This window comes from Zingiber officinale, chromosome 4B (genome assembly GCF_018446385.1).
Source record: "Zingiber officinale cultivar Zhangliang chromosome 4B, Zo_v1.1, whole genome shotgun sequence".
In the NCBI taxonomy this organism is placed as follows: Eukaryota; Viridiplantae; Streptophyta; class Magnoliopsida; order Zingiberales; family Zingiberaceae; genus Zingiber; species Zingiber officinale.
In genome coordinates, this window is record NC_055993.1 from 77,554,392 (window position 1) to 77,570,200 (window position 15,809).

A 15,809-nucleotide genomic window follows, 5' to 3' on the forward strand; every position below is an offset into this window, starting at 1 on the left:
TTTTTTTGGGGGAGAGCGAGATCCCACTGTGATCCAGTTTAGGTCGGTAGAACTTCGAGTTCAGGACTACGCTCTTTATAGGGTCTTAGTCTTCTGCATTTTACCACTGACTACACGGGACATCGCTGTGATGTGCCCATTCCATTCATTTTTACTCTATGCCATGAGTCATAGGTTAGATATTGACATCAGCCTACATATCTTCTCCACTATTATCTACTCTGCTGGATACGTGACTAATAGACGAGTCCACATTCCTTTCTGTCACATTCTGACAACATATATGTCCTCGTTGCACATTGATGTCACTAGAGGAGACATTCGCTATATGACTGAGTTTGACATCATAGCAGCTAGGAACTTCTCTCTAGCTAGTATCCACATAGATGAGGGTGACAGTACTATGTCTTGGCGAAGGGGGGCACGGCACCAGCACGATCCAGACGCACAGGGGGAGGTCGAGCAGGATGAGTTCATGCTTGCACTGTTTCCGGAGGAGGTCGTTCCACCTCCACCACCAGCTCGAGCACCACGTCACGCACCACGCACTCTAGCCGACAGCATGACTGGACTAGAGAGAGCCATGGCGAGTCTCCAGCAGGAGAACTCTGACTTTCAGCGTGACATGCGGCGAGAGGTCTCCGAGTTACGAGCTGACGGGCAGACCGGACACACTGAGCTGATGACACTACTCTACTCCTTGGGATCTGGACCACCCCCTTCCTCATCTCAGTAGCTCTAGTTGTGACACTTCAGTTATCTACATCACTTAGAATAGTGAATCTAGCGATTTCCGTAGAAATCTATGATTGTGATCTTAATAGACTAGGAGTTTCAAATTTCAAAAATGTTTTCAAAAATGGTTATTCTCAAATTATAGGTTAAAACATATTTCATTTTCAAAACTTTCCTATTTTTAGATTTTTAAACATATTTTTAGCCTTAGATTAGTTCAAAATCCTTAGAAAGCATGTACCCATAGGACTAGTTTTGAGCATCTCACCAAAACCGTAGGCTTACCTTGCTTGTGTTTGACGAACATAGAAAGGGGTGAGATGTATAGGCCACTTGCCTAAGACTTAAGATGCTTATTTCAGTGCATCGATATAAGTCTGGGCGTTAAATACAAAATATACGTACATTAATCAAGTTAAGGTTGAACTTAACTTGACTAACCAAGTGAAAGCTGCTATCTTATGATAAGTCAGTCAGTAACAAACTGGTTAGACATTTGATTTAATGTCAGATTCAGGGGGAGATATAAAACTACTTCAGTTTTTCAAATTGAATTTTAAACTTATTTTTTCATCAAAAGTTTAGACTCAACTTATTTTTGAAAATTTCTGAAAAAGAATTTTACAAAATTATTTTGAAAACTCCTTTGTTTTAAAAATTATTCTACTTTGAATATTTTTAGCAAATACTTTCAAAATTTTATGTTCTTATTGAAAAATATTTTCTTAAAAAATTTCTTAAACCTATTTTTGAAAACTAACTCTTATAAAACTAAGTTGTTTCTAAGAATTGGGTTTTACTTTTTATTGAAAATTGATTTTGAAAATTAGATTTAACTTAGTTTTGAAAATTGAATTTAAAAATCTAGTTCTTAAAATTTAATTTTACTTAATTTTGACAATTTGATTTAAATTAGTTGTAAAAATTGCTTTGATATTGAAAATTGTGAAAATTAGTTTTTTTTTTAAAAAAAAACTTAAGTTTACAAAATCATTTTTCCTTAATTTTGAAAAGTGAATCTTTTTGTTGAAAAATAAATTTCAAAGTTTTAAAACTGATTGTTTCCTTAAATCTAAAACTTAGTTTTAGAATTTTGAATTTGTAAACTTATGTTTGAAAAGCGTTTCAAAGTTGAAACTTGTTTTGAAAATTTAAACTTGATATTGAAATTTAGAACTTATACAATTATGTTTGAAAATCAGACTATCTAAACTTAGCTATTTTTCTAAACAGCTAATGCTTTAAACAAGTTTTCAAAAGTTTAACTCCCCCAGATTAACTTGACATTATTTCTTACTTTGTCTGAAGTCTATGTTGATGCTTACTTAATCCATATTTTTTTTGATGAATGCCAAAGGGGGAGGGTTAGGTGGTTAAGTTAGCTAAATCAATTTGACCAACTTGAAAATACAAACTAACTTTAAAACCACATAAATGCATGTTGTTTCTTGCATATGTTTTCACTAACTTAACCAGGTTGTCATTCCATCAAAAAGGGAGAGATTGTTGGTGCGGTTAGCACTAACGATTTAACCCAGGTTTTGATGAATGACAAATCAGGTTAAGTTAGTCTGTTGTTGTCTAAACACTCTGATCAAGTGTGCAGGAGAAGTCCAGACAGGTCGACGGGCTGACCGGATGTCTGGCACGAAGGCCAGCTAGGTCGACGAGCTGACCGGATAGCTGACGAGAAGTCCAAGCGGGTCGACGGGCTGACCGGACGCTTGGCGAGAAGACCAGCTAGGTCGACGTGCTGACCGGATAGTTGGCGAGAAGTCCAGACGGGTCGAAGGGCTGACCGGACATCTGGCAGGTAAGTAAGGTAAGTCACTGGAGGGGAGTGACTGCGAGGACGCGTTCCCGGGAAGGGAACATTAGGCGTCGATCCGGCTTAGATCCATTTCGGATATCTAAGTCGAGATCGTGACTAGATTCCGGTCTCGGAAAGACGGAATCTAGGTCATACTCTTTGCTATTACTTTATTAAACTCTAATTATGCTAACACTTTATTTCGCAGGATCTATTTGTCTCAGACTAACCTTGTTTTACAGGAAAGTTGTTCACTGGAAAAAGGTGGTCCAGGCGCTTGGGAGGCACCCGGGCGCCCTGGAGGCAAAAATTATCCTGACCGCGCGTCGCCACTTGGAGCTCGCTGGTTGTACTTGTCACGTCTCACCAGGGTGCCTGGAAGGGATCCAGGGCGCCCCGAGCTTCATATAAAAGATGGGGCGGAGGCAGAGATCAGAATCAACTCAGAACTCTTAGACTGCTTGCTCTACTGCTCTGCGCTCCTGCGACGCTAACGAAGATCCGACAATACGCTCTTTTCCTCGTCTTTAATTCTTGTCGGTATTTGTTTTATTTTCATTAGCATTTCTGTACTTTAAATTGTAATAATATTCGAACTGCTAGTGATTGCCCAACGAAAGTACTCAAGGAGTACGGGCCTTCGAGTAGGAGTCGTCACAGGCTCTGAACGAAGTAAAAAACATCGTGTTCATCTGTCTAAGCTGTTTTATTTCCACTGCGCTTAACTCTTTTATACTCGTTGTTTTTCGAATCGATATTCACCCCCCTCTATCGAAGTTTCACAATCCAACAATTTGCCTACTACCAATGCAGTTTAACTGATTTTACATTGACTGAACAAGGTTGATTTTATTTAGGTATCAAACTCTCCCATTTGTTTTAGATATTACATGTCTTGTTTGTTAATTTCTCCAAACCATTATTTCTCAATTTGTTAACAAGGAAACTCATGTTAGCATAGTCATGATCAGAGCCTAATTATAGTTTACAATTATCTGAGTGTTATTGATTAACTGATCTGTCCTTTTATTGATTAACTGTTCTGTCCTTTCTTCTGGTTCTTTTTTTTTTAAATTTGTGCACTCATTTAGATGGTTTATTATTCTTGTTGTGATGAATTCAGGTCTAGTGAAAATACTGAAGAAGTATGACAAGAGAACAGGAGCACTTATTAGGCAACCCTTCATCGAAAAGGTGCTGCAGCAGCCATTCTTTACAACTGATCTCCTATACAAACTCGTGAAGGAGTGTGTGGCTATGCTCGACCACCTCTTCCCCAGCAACAACCTGTCAATTTCAGCAGAATGCGATGGACAAAATGGAGTGCCAAAGCCGGCACAATCAAGTGGGAGGGTTCCGGAGTTGGAAGAGATTAAATATATGCAGAGCTTATACATGAAGAGCACCGTAGCAGTGCTGCGGTCCTTGAAACAGATTAGGAGCAAAAGTTCAACAGTCAAAACAGATTAGAAAATCTCGTGCTATATTGTTCTACCTTTGTTTTAATAGTGTTATCATTTTGTTGGTTGCTTATGAAATTTTATTGGTTGCTTATGAAATTTCTTCAGAATGTTATAGATATTATTTTTTAATGTTAGAAAATTATATATTAAATTTTATTTTGAAATTTAGTATTTTGAATGATTTATAATATTGGAAAATTGTGTATTAATTTTTTTTATTTTTTATCTAAAAAAGACAACGGTTTTCACCGTTGTCGTAGATAGTTTAAAACTGTTGTTGAAGACCCTGTTATTAAAGGTAGACGCTCAAAGACAACGGTTTTTCACCGTTGTAAAACTGTTGTCTTTGCCTTCAAAGACAACGGTTAAAAACTGTTGTCTTTGGGCACCCCTTTTAACAACACGGCCTTTAACAACAGTCCGAAAGGGGCTACGATAACGGTGAAAAACCGTTGTTGTTAGGCTTTTTTCTTGTAGTGAACTTAATACAAGAAATAGCAAACAAGTAAAAAATAGTAGCGCATACTACGAGACATTCTTTTATACCATGGGAGAGTCAGAGAGGGGGGAGAGGCTCTTATTGCACACTCCTCATATGTCCACTCATATTCTTATAAAATAAAAAATGATAATTTTAATTAATTTCATTGACTATCCCTAGAGATGATTTACCCGGTTCCACGAAAATTTTTCATCGACCATCAGGGTAAATCGAGAAGCGCATGTGACAGCCAACTCATAAGCCCAACATCCTTTGCTTATGCCTCCATTTGGAAGAAAAATTTCTACAAATACACCGTAGCTGAGGTTCGAACCTCGGGTGTCTAGATGACAACCTAGGAGGGGATATTTCTCTCAAATATTTATAGTCTCTACTTTAACATCACTCTTCAAATATTTCACTAATCAAATATTTATGGCTCACACATGAGATATCTCACTCCCAAATATTTGATTCCCCATTAACTTTTTTAAACTTTAATTAAATTTTAAAAAAATAACAAGAAAAGTAATGGCCGCCCACCTTTTATGGGCCCACAACATGCAATCAAAAAGAAATCGCCTAACATAAACTTGTACTAGTGATTTTTAATACCTCTCAAATATCCCTATCTAATGGGAGTATTTGAGAGAGAGGGATATTTGGAGAAATGTTCTCTCTAAATATCTCTTATTGTCGATGCTATAATATGTCTCCACCACTCTCCCACTCATTCGCTCATCTGGTAAACTCTGTCCTCTATCTTCGAGCTCAGTTCAAGTCAGACTGCAATTATATGACCTCACCTTTGGGTCTAAGGATTGAGCCTTGTGTTGGATCAGACCGATGTGGCTTTATTCTCACAGAACCCTGCACTTGTCGTATGACCCCCGTAATAAACCCTGATCGATACTCTTAAATAGTCTTGAAGGGGTTTACTTTTGCTAAGGAATTGCCACCCGGAACATATATATATATATATATATATATATATATATATATATATATATATATATCCTGTACACTCCTGGGCAATCCTCATAGGTCCGGGTGCCTGGACCCTCAAAAGTGAATCTGGGAGTCCGGGTGGGGCATCCGAGCACTCAGAACTATGAGGGTCATCCAGGAGTGTGTAGGGTAAGGTGTGTAGGGTATTATCTCTCTCTCGTGTGTGTGTATATATATATATATATATATATATATATGCGTTTGGATCGAATCTAGGCGCTTGGATTCAATTCAAACTCCTGAATTCGATCAGTAGTTTTTTTATGTTTTATTTTTTTTACTCGGGGTTAAGCCAATTAGATTTTATTTGTAGGGTTAGGGGTTAATTATAGTATTTAAGCTAAAAAAAATAACACTAAAAAGTTTTAGATGTTAACTGGGTATATATTTAGGTGCCTAATAATATTTTTTTACTTCAAGTTAAGCTAATTAAATTTATCTCTAGGATTTAAATTTTGAGTTATAGTATTCAAGCTAAAAAAATTAATACTAAAAATTTTTAGAAGCTTATGTGATATATATATATATATATATATATATATATATATATATATATATATATATATGTATATATATATATATAAAAGGAAATATTGATTTTTTTTTTTTTAAAAAAAAACTCTGCTTCAAAAAGGGAAAAACTGCTCGAGACGTCTGGATCAATTCTAGGTGCCTCTAGTACCTATCACGCATACGCGTGAAGAAAAAGTCATGCAAGGTATTATGATTATATATATATATGGCGTTTACTATAATTTTTTCCACTTCCTTTAACCTAAATGTTATATCCTAATCCTTAAACCTGAGTATATTTGATTCAAGTTATCATATATAATCTTAGTTATGTGGTTAACCAACCTAAGTAATGTTATAACCTAATTTAATATTTACTATATCAATCAATCCTAAATATTTTTATTTATTGGGGTTACAAGGTTGCAAATATAGTTCCACATTGAAAACATATGAGAAGGATCATGAGTTTATAAGAAAATAATATTTCCAATGGCATGAGGCATTTTGGAGAGAGCCCAAGAGTAAAACCATGAGTGCTTAGACCTAAAGTAGACTGATCCTGTCTGAAATCTGTGAAGACGTGCACTGGCACCGGTGAACGATGATTTCCAATGAAGATAACCTCCTGGAGATCTGGAAGAAGCCCTCCGCGATCTTATGCATAACGAGACAAACCAACAAAGCGTTAGTGACCTAAGACCAGGGTGAGGATCCCTGGCTAGGCCCTCTGATGCTTAAGTCAGTTTTTCTCTCAAAGGTGGAAGAAAAGAAGAAGTGTAACTGAGTGAAATAGAATTTTGATGCTAGAACTTGCATACCTCGTCAACGGAGAGGATTCCCCTTTTTATACTACCTCACGTGACCTCCGTAGTTGTGAAGTAGTCCCCGGTTCATTAGGTTTTATTAGGAGATGAAGTCATCTTCTGTGCTTTGTGCAATAATCCTTTAAGGAATCCTTTTTATACTCCAGATGTACCTCTTTTGTCATTTGTGACTTATATTTGTGATGGGGATACGTCATTATAACTGAAGAAGCTTCTAAAAGCGCATGTGACAGCCAACTCATAAGCTCAACATCCTTTGCTTATGCCTCCATTTGGAAAAAAAATTCCTACAAATACACCGTAGTTGGGGTTCGAACCACGGGTGTCTAAGTGACAACCTAGAAGGGGATATTTCTCTCAAATATTTATAGTCTCCATTTCAACATCACTCTTCAAATATTTCACGAATCAAATATTTATGGCTCACACATGAAATATCTCACTTCCAAATATTTCTTTCCCCATTAACTTTTCTAAACTTTAATTAAATTTTAAAAAAATAACAAAAAAAAGTAATGGCCACCCACCTTTTGCTGGGCCCACAACATGCAATCAAAAAGAAATCGCCTAACATAAACTTGTACTAGTGTTTTTTAATACCTCTAAAATATCCCTCTCTAATGGGAGTATTTGAGAGAGAGAGATATTTGGAGAAATGTTCCCTCTAAATATCGCTTATTGTCGATGCTATAATATGTCTCCACCACTCTCCCACTTGTTCGCCCATCTAGTAAACTATGTCCTCTATCTTCGGGCTCAGTTCAAGTCAGACTGCAATTATATGACCTCACCTTTGGGTCTAAGGATTGAGCCTTGTGTTGGATCAGACTGATGTGACTCTATTCTCACAGAACCCTGCACTTGTCGTATGGCCCCCGTAATAAACCCTGATCGATACTCTTAAATAGTCTTGAAGGGGTTTACTTTTGCTAAGGAATTGTCACCTGGAACATAGTGTATATATATATATATATATAGTTATCCTATATACTCCTGGGCAATCCTCATAGGTCAGGGTGCCCGGACCCTCAAAAGTGAATCTGGAAGTCCGGGTGGGGCATCCGAGAACTCGGAACTATGAGGGTCATCCAAGAGTGTGTAGGGTATTATCTCTCTCTCTCGTATGTATATATATATATCTAGAATTTGATATGTTGCGTGTTTTATTCCCATGCGTTTGGATCGAATCTAGGCGCTTGGATTTAATTCAGACTCCTGAATTCGATCAGTAGTTTTTTTATGTTTTATTTTTTTTTACTCCGGGGTTAAGCCAATTAGATTTTATTTGAAGGGTTTGGGGTTAATTATAGTATTTAAGCTAAAAAATAACACTAAAAAGTTTTAGATGTTAACGGGGTATATATTTAGGTGCCTAATAGTATTTTTTTTGTTTATTTTTTTAACTTCAAGTTAAGCCAATTAAATTTATCTCTAGGATTTAAAGATTGAGTTATAGTATTCAAGCTAAAAAAATTAATACTAAAATTTTTTTAGAAGCTTATGTGATATATATATATATATATATATATATATATATATATATATATATATATATATATATATATATATATATATATATATATATATATATAACCTAAATGTTATATCCTAATCCTTAAACCTGAGTATATTTTATTCAAGTTATCATATATAATCTTAGTTATGTGGTTAACCAACCTAAGTAATGTTATAACCTAATTTAATATTTACTATATCAATCAATCCTAAATATTTCTATTTATTGGGGTTACAAAGTTGCAAACATAGTCCCACATTGAAAACATATGGGAAGGATCATGGGTTTATAAGAAAATGATATTTCCAATGACATGAGGCCTTTTGGAGAGAGCCCAAGAGCAAAACCATGAGTGCTTAGGCCTAAAGTAGACTGATCCTGTCTGGAATCTGTGAAGACGTGCACTGGCTCCGGTGAACGATGATTTCCGATGAAGATAACCTCTTGGAGATCTAGAAAAAGCCCTCCGCGATCTTATGCACAGCGAGACAAACCAACAAAGCATTAGTGACCTAAGACCAAGGTGAGGATCCCTGGCTAGGCCCTCCGATGCTTAAGTCAGTTTTTCTCTCAAAGGTGGAAAAAAAGAAGAAGTGTAACTGAGTGAAACAGAGTTTTGATACTAGAACTTGCGTACCTAGTCAACGAAGAGGATCCCCCTTTTTATACTACCTCACGTGACCTCCGTAGTTGTGAAGTAGTCCCCGGTTCATTAGGTTTTATTAGGAGATGAAGTCATCTTCTGTGCTTCGTGCAATAATCCTTTAAGGAATCCTTTTTGTACCCCAGATATACCTCTTTTGTCATTTGTAACTTATATTTGTGATGGGGGCACGTCATTATAACTGAAGAAGCTTCTAGAAGATATTGTAAGACCGTTGCGGCCGGCTGGAAGGGGGGTTGATGGATATCCTGCAAAATAAAAAACGAACAACCCTTCCTCGAACTCTTTAAGCTAACACTTGTAAAATAAACAAAGCAGATAAATAAAACATTAAAAAGACGAGGCACAAGATTTATTTGGTTACAACCGATGTGGTTGTTAATCCAAGGAAGGTTAAGCGCACTAGAATACTCCTTCAGGCAGAGAAACCTCTTAAAACGTTGAAGCGCAGAAAACAGAAGCTTAAATACAACTCTAAAGCACACAAGCGTTGGAAATGAATTACTGGAGTTCGTTAAAAAGGTTTTGGACCAAGGCTATATTTATAGCCTTGGTCGGGGCGCCTGGAAAGGTTCTGGGCGCCCTGAGGGGATAAACTTTATCCCCCAACGATCAGATCGAGTCAAATCTCGATCCTGGTCAAAAGTCGGGTCCGGGCGCCCTGGAGCAAAAAGTCAACAGTAGTTGACTTTTTGTCCGGGACCTCTTCTCTGGTTCAGTCCCGCCTCGGTCCGGGTCTTCTGCTCCAGATCCACTCGCTTGGGTGATCTCTGTCATCCGGAAAAGGGCTCACCAGAACCCAACTTCCGGTCTTCTCAAGTAGCCTTTCGCTCCGGCTTCTCGTCCCTCGGAATCGCCGCGTGTTTCCTTCTCGTCCACCAGCGTACTCATCCGCAGTCTTCGTCCCTCAGTCGCACCCTGTGCCGACCTTCTCACTAGCTGCATCTCTTGCTCCTCGAGCAATCTTCCGCTCCAGCTTTCGTCCCTCGGAACCACCACACACTTCCTTCTCGTCCACCGGGGTACTATTCCGCAGCACCTCGTCCCTCGGACGCACCGTGTGCCGTCCTTCTCGCTAGCTGCGTCTTCCGCTCGAGTACCTGTGCTCCTAAGCTCCTGCACACTTAGACACAAGGTTAGAAACGCACAGGACCTAACTTAATTTGTTGAACACATCAAAACAACCTTGGGGTTCTAACAATCTCCCCCTTTTTGATGTGATCAACCCAAGTTATGCTAGGGTCAAAATAGATATGAAAATTTTCAATTTTCAATTTTCAATTTTCTACCTCCCCCTAGACTTATACTTTTTCTTCTTCCCCTTTGATCACATAAAACATTGGGGTTGCAAGAAAAATCTAAGGGTTGACACTTTGAAAATTTATTAAAAAACTATTTCAATGATTTTCTGGAAAATATTTCTAAGTCAAGATGATTTTCTGAAAAATATTTCTAAGTCAAGAAAAATTTCTAAGTCAAGAAAAATTTCTAAGTCAATAAGAACTTTTAGAAAATTTTGCAATAATTTTCACAAAAGCAATCTCAAAATATCAAAGAAAATTTCTAAGTTAAAACTAACTTTTAGAAAACTTTATGCATAAAATTTTTTTTGGAACATGTAGAAATAATTTTAAAAAATTTCTATGCATTTATTTTTAATTTTATTTAATTTTATTTAATTTTATTATATATTTTATTTTATGCTTTTATCAGAAAGTTTTAAATTTCCATTTTAACTTATTACAATTTCTCAAATTTGAAGTAAGAAAATTTGAACATGCGAAGAATTGTATCATGTTAATGTCTGTTAATAGTTTGTCGAGATACTTTAATCGACAGGTTATTTCTTTCAGCTTTAAAGCAACAAATATTAAACATGCAAGAAATTGTATTGATAAAATAATTGGTAAAAATTCGTTTGACAATTTCTCTAATTTGCAAGATTCATTCGACAAAATGTTTTGTAACTTGCAAGAATCTTTTGACAATATTTCTGATTTGTAAAATTATTTTGACTAAGTAATTTGTAATTTGCAAGAATCTTTCGTCAAAACTTTTTGCAATTCGAGAAATTCTTTCGATAATATTTCTAGTTTGGAAGAATCTTTCGTCAAAACTTTTTGCAATTCAAGAAACTCTTTCGATAATATTTCTACTTTACAAGAAGAGTTCGACAGTTGATTTTCTAATCCGAAAAACTCTTTCGATGATTCAATTTTTAATTCACAAAATTCTTTCGGCGACATTTTGATTGATTTAACTAAGTGTTCAGAAGGTGGAGACCATACCTGACTTACCTTGTCAGCTGTTGATTCTCCCCCTGTTGAATTGCTTTCTTCTAAAGACTCTCCCCCTTTCTCGATGCTTGTCTCAGTTGAGCTTTCTTCATCTTTCGGTGGGTCTTCTGCTATGATTGCTGTTTCGACAATTTCTTTAGTCTCGGATTCGGCTTCTTCTGATTCTTCATGAATCTTCAAGAACTTTTCTCAAAGTTCTTTTGTGCTTTTGTACTCTCCGACTCTATTGATATCTTCATTTGGTATTACGGTTAGAATGTGAAATTCTGCCCATCCGTTTGCTATCGATTCGTTACATTGTTTGTTGGTCCAGAGACATAAATCAATTTCTTCTCCATTCGCGTTCTTCGGTTCTTCATAACCAAATTTCATTATTGAAAAAAATACCAGAATCAGAGTTTAGATACACCTCCATTTTTTGTTTCCAAACAGTAAACTCCCCCTCGAATGCAGGTGGGTAGTCGCTAGCTCCGGCCATCATTTTGTTGCTTCAGACGGCGGTTAGTCCTTCTGAGGCGTCTCGGCTCTGATACCACTTGTAGGACTGTTGCGGCCGGCTGGAAAGGGGGTTGATGGATATCCTGCAAAATAAAAAACAAACAACCCTTCCTCGAGCTCTTTAAGCTAACACTTGTAAAATAAATAAAGCAGATAAATAAAACATTAAAAAGACGAGGCGCAAGATTTACTTGGTTACAACCGATGTGGTTGTTAATCCAAGGAAGGTTAAGCGCACTAGAATACTCCTTCAGGCGGAAAAGCCTCTTACAACATTGAAGCGCAGAAAACAGAAGCTTAAATACAATTCTAAAGCACACAAGCGTTGTAAATGAATTACTGGAGTTCGTTAAAAAGCTTCTGGACCAAGGCTATATTTATAGCCTTGGTCGGGGCGCCTGAAAAGGTTCCGGGCGCCCTAGGGGGGATAAACTTTATCCCCCAATGATCAGATCGAGTCAAATCTCGATCATGGTCAAAAGTCGGGCCCGGGCGCCCGAAAGCATTCCGGGCGCCCCGGACAGCTCCGGGCGCTCGGAATGGTTTCGGGCGCCCCGGAGCAAAAAGTCGACAGTAGTTGACTTTTTGTCCGGGACCTCTTCTCTGGTTCAGTTCTGCCTCGGTCCGGGTCTTCTGCTCAGGATCCACTCGCTTGGGTGATCTCTGCCATCCGGAAAAGGGCTCACCCGAACCCAACTTCCGGTCTTCTCGAGCAACCTTCCGCTCCGGCTTCTCGTCCCTCGGAATCGCAGCGTGTTTCCTTCTCATCTACCAGCGTACTCATCCGCAGTCTTCGTCCCTCAGTCGCACCCCGTGCTGACCTTCTCGCTAGCTGCGTCTCTTGCTCCCCGAGCAATCTTTCGCTCCGGCTTTCGTCCCTTGGAACCACCGCACGCTTCCTTCTTGTCCAACGGGGTACTCTTCCGCAGCACCTCGTCCCTCGGACACACCGCGTGCCGTCCTTCTCGCTAGCTGCGTCTTCTGCTCGAGTACTTGTACTCCTAAGCTCCTGCACACTTAGACACAAGGTTAGAAACACACAGGACCTAACTTAATTTGTTAATCACACCAAAATAATCTTGGGGTTCCAATAGATATTTCCCGCCAAATCTGCTAGGTTGTTATATTTTCAGCCAGTCCTTTAAACTAGTTGCATATATAATAAGAATACCATCTGTTAGGTGTGTCGCGGCCGGTCGTTCAAGTCGACCGTGCATGTTAAGAATATCTCTTGTTAGTCATGTCTCAGTCGGTCGTTAAGTCCGACAGCATATATGAGCTCATTGGTACCTGCTTGTTAAGAACCATATATAAAACTAAGTATCTTTATGCTAGGGCGGGCTTTGCCCGGCCGGATATATATGAACACATGGGTGCTCGCTCAACCTTCGGTCGACCGATAATATGCTAAGAATCATGCCTTTATGCTCGGGCGAGCTTTACCTGACCGAGCGTGCATGAGCGCATGAGTGCTCGCTTGACCTTCAGTTGACCGGTAACATTTTGAAAATCATATATAAGGCTAAATGCCTTTATGCTCGGGCGGCCTTTGCTTGGCCGAGCAAATATGAGCACGTGGGTGCTCGCTCGACTTTCGGTCGGCCGGTAACATGCTAAAAATCATATATAAGGTTAAATGCCTTTATGCTATAGCAGACTTTGTCCGACAGATCATATATGAGCACGTGAGTCCTCGCTCGACCTTCGATCGACCGGTAATATACTAGAAGTCGTATATAAGGCTAAGTGCCTTTACGTTCGGACGATCTTTACCCGACCAAGCGTGTATGAGCACATGAGTGCTTGCTTTTCCTTCGGTTAGCCGGTAACATGCTGAGAATCATGCCTTTATGCTCGGGCGGGCTTTGCCTGGCCGAGCATATATGAGCATGTGGGTGCTCGCTCGGCCTTCGGTCGATCGGTAATATACTATAAGTCATATATATGGCTAAGTGCCTTTATGTTCTAGTGGGCTTTACCCAGCCGAGCGTGTATGAGCACTTGAGTACTTGCTTAGCCTTCGATCGGCCGGTAACATGCTGAGAATCATGTATAAGGCTAAATGCCTTTATGCTCAGGCGGGCTTTGCTCGACCGAGCGTGTATGAGCACATAAGTGCTTGCTCGGCCTTCGGTCGGTCGATAACATGCTGAAAATCATATATAAGGCTAAATGCCTTTATGCTAGGTCGAGTTTTGCCCGGTCAAGCATATATGAGCATGTGGGTGCTCGCCCGACCTTCACTCGACCGACCATATATCCCTCCTATCTTTCTTGACATAAACCCCTATTTCACTCGCCAAGCCAACCTATTATAACCTATATCATGGACAATATCATACTATTGTGAAAATATCTAAATTCTTTTCGATCATACAATTGGTATCAGAGTGAGGTTGCTCTTCACTGGACTAATCGTTGGAAGAAGCACAGGACAAAGCTATGATCCAAGATCGAACCATGTGGGTGAAACCTTAAACAAAATAGGGGAGACCCTAAGCAGGTTAAGGTGACCTGATGCTCGAGGGGAGGCCTCGAGCAGGTAAAATGTGACTCGATGCTTGAGGGGGACCCTGTGGTCCTTTATTTGAGGGGGGGGATTGTTGGGGTTGTAAGGTTGTAAGCATAGTCCCACATGGGAAAGATCATGGGTTGATAAGAAAAAGATATCTCCATTGGGATGAGGCCTTTTAGGGAGAGCCCAAGAGTAAAACCATGAGAGCTTAGACCCAAAGTAGACAATATCATACCATTGTGGAGATATCTAAATTTTTTTCGATCCTTCACTATCACTAAATCAATTTGATATTTGATTAATATTTTTTAATCAATTAACTAAAGTTTAAATTAATTTTAATGGATCTTAAACACTTTTTAAATCAATTTGATATTACCCTTGGTTCTACCTCTTGCCATCCATGTCCGCTTTATAGGCAGAACCCAACGTATTGAGTAGCGGTCTGTGCCCCCTCTTGCATACTGCCATCCGCGTCCCCTTCACATGTAGAGCCCATCGACCACCCTAATCAATGAATCGCTTGGTTGAGACTATGGTGACTGACGGCGAGAACGAGGAGGGAGAAGCCAAAGTCAAAATAGATCCCTCCCCACAATCTGAGGTCGCTGCCACCGTCTCCACTTCTTGTCGCAGACCTACATTGTCTATGCAAAACACACCAGGGGAGGCAGATCATTGGGGAGACTCCTGATTAGTGGAGGGTAATTTTGGAAGGAAAAAATTATTAACCCTGGAATAGTGAAAAACCTTACACTTCCAAGATTTTTTGATTTCAAATCATATTTCCCAATTGTTGACATAACGAGAATCACTTATTATCTGGAATTGCTCATTATTTGAACAAAATAAAGTTTTTGTTTATAACTTATCAAGGTTATCACCCTTGGTTCTTACAGGTTCTAAACTCTAAACTTGAAGTTCTAATTTTTTTTTAATAATAATAACACTTGGTTCTCACAGGATGCTCAATGGATATATATATATATATAGATGATATCCTCGACGACACTGGTGGGCATCGCCCGTGGGCACCTCTCACATCTCACATTCGAGGCGGCTTCACATGTGAGAGGCACCCATGGGCGACGCTCACTGGTATTGCTCAGGATATCAAAACATTATATATATTCTACTTGATTATTTGTCTGCGATGTGTGTCTGCAACTAAGTGGTCGGGATGCCCAGAAGTGATCCTGCCGTCTTGACACTAGGGTTGCTTGAGTCACTTCCGGACATCCGACCATTTAATTTTGAATGCACAATGTGGATGGGCGATCAAGCATATATATATATATATATATATATATATATATATATATATATATATATATATATATATATATATATACTATTTTATTAAGAATCTTCCCCCTTTACTAACTAACTATAGGGGATCGATAGCCGGTTAGAAGGGGGGTTGGATAGACGGCGCCCCAAAATACTCGCTTCCTATGTATTTGTTATCACAGCGGAATGCAA

At 38.8% G+C, this 15,809-nt stretch overlaps 1 long non-coding RNA gene across 1 annotated transcript; it reads left to right on the forward strand.

Moving 5' to 3' along the window:
• Nucleotides 1-3,335: 3,335 nt before the first annotated feature.
• LOC121977629 lies at nt 3,336-4,142 on the forward strand. The gene is made up of 2 exons (XR_006110978.1): nt 3,336-3,402; nt 3,669-4,142. It is a non-coding gene; the product is annotated as an uncharacterized LOC121977629 (long non-coding RNA).
• Nucleotides 4,143-15,809: the final 11,667 nt, after the last annotated feature.